This window comes from Trachurus trachurus (genome assembly GCF_905171665.1).
Source record: "Trachurus trachurus genome assembly, chromosome: 10".
NCBI lineage: Eukaryota > Metazoa > Chordata > Actinopteri > Carangiformes > Carangidae > Trachurus > Trachurus trachurus.
In genome coordinates this window covers 417,283-419,175 of record NC_139894.1, presented here as the reverse complement: position 1 = coordinate 419,175, position 1,893 = coordinate 417,283, and the positions used below count along the sequence as shown (strand labels likewise).

Here is a 1,893-nt window from a genome sequence, read left to right as displayed (position 1 = left end):
ACACTGAATAGCCTCCAGGTCACAACACTATGACCGCTTCATGCATTCATTCCAGCAGTTTGTTTTTGAGTACCTGGATTTTAGTTGAAAGCCTGTATGTAATAAGTCCCATCATGATGTTTTGAATAAATTCAAACGTGTACCTGAGGTCAGTTGGATAGCTCAGGTTCAGGTCGTAGATGATACAGAACAGTAAGGCACAAGCTGTGGCGACATCTTTGAGTCCAGAGAGCACCTGCTGCACACCTTCAACTATGATGCCCAGTTGCCCACATCTTCAGGAAGTTGATCAACACCTGCACCTGGATGTTTTATCACATAGATGCTGATGACCGTCTGGTCCAAATCTCTCTGGGTTTCATCAGGGTTCTCACTCCTAAAACAGACAAAAAGGGACAAGATAATTAAAAAAAACTCTCCCACTGAAAGCACATCATTCACATGATGAAACTTGCACCATTTTAATATTCACCTTGATAACCGACTCCACTAGTGAAGTCAGTTAAATACAAAAATAAATAAAAACATTGATGACAGCATATATAGCATTCTACTCGATGTTGAATGAAAATATCACTTTAAAACAACTGATAACACTTACTCCAGATTCCTTCACTTGCTCTTCGGGGTCTTCATTGGGATACAAAGCTAGAGCTTGGAGGCTGCAAGCTCTCCTAGTTTCGATGGAGGTGTTCTGCAAAACAGGAAATGCACTGTATAAACAAGTCACTGACATTAAAAAGATGGAAAAAATTCCAGAAAGTGCACGGGTGCACTTGCCAATTAGTGTTATGTGAATTGTGGTATGATGCTTTTCCACGAGCTCAGTACAGCACAGCACGTTTTTTTTTGCGTTTCCACTAGTACCTGGTAGTTTTTTGTAACGCCTCGGCTCTGATTCCAAGCAAGCCGAAGCGATACTATACGCGACGTCAGCAGACTGCCTTCCACTGATTGGCCAGAGCATCATCACTGGAAGAGTCATGAGCGCCACTTCCAACACGAGAATCAAACCCGCTAATTTTAAAAACACACCAACAACAGCGACCACTGATCTGCACATTACACTGTTGTTCCTTCATGTGAGTTAAATGTCTGCTGTGAGGAAAACCACGCTGTGGTCCGTGATCGAGGTGCGGCCGAGTGTTTTTGGAACTGGCGAGAGGATTGAAAATACAGAGTGAGACAACATGGCCTCAGCCGTCGTGCTACGAAGACTCCACCCCCGCTGAGGAGGTACTATGGAACTCAGCTGTAATGGAAAAGCACCTAAACTGAGCCGTACCTTGCCGTGCCATACAGTGCTAGAGGAACAGCGCCATTAATTTAAGTGGGTGGGTTGGGGTGGGGGTTTATTATGCTACTTGATACTTTATAATAAGTATCCACAGCAACTGAGATATCCATAATTATGCAAGTAATTATATTTATACACAAACCTGGTCAATAACAGCCATAATATTTTTGGTTTTGCGTGCTGCTCCTCCTCCTTTCTCACGGAGCACTCAAGCCAACTTGCCAGAGCAGTGGTCCAGCGTGAACTCTGCACAACAAGACAAAAACACAAAGTACAGAATGTGGTTAATACACAACTTAAAATGTACAAATACAGATTTAGGTACTTAAACTAACAGTTAAATGTAGCTGAAGTAACACATTTTTCAACACTTTGATTAGTATGTGACCTGCTTAAATGACTGAAGAGCATTCCAAGTTTCCATCAGCTAACCTGTTGTATTTTAGTAGATCGACTCTTGATTCAGTTGTCCCAGACAAGACCACATTCATATCTGTTGAAAAAATAAAGTGAGATTAGAATCAAAACATTAAAAGGCAGTCCTATGCAAGATATCCTTCAATTGCCTTGCCAAGCCTGTCAATACAAATATAATT

General features: G+C 41.7%; 1 long non-coding RNA gene across 1 annotated transcript; it reads right to left on the bottom strand.

Moving 5' to 3' along the window:
- Positions 1 to 351: 351 nt before the first annotated feature.
- LOC310992059 lies at positions 352 to 1,545 on the bottom strand. Its single transcript, XR_014595661.1, has 3 exons — positions 1,440 to 1,545; positions 602 to 694; positions 352 to 376 (listed from the first exon to the last, which is right to left on the bottom strand). It is a non-coding gene; the product is annotated as an uncharacterized lncRNA (long non-coding RNA).
- Between the last annotated feature and the right edge of the window lie 348 nt (positions 1,546 to 1,893).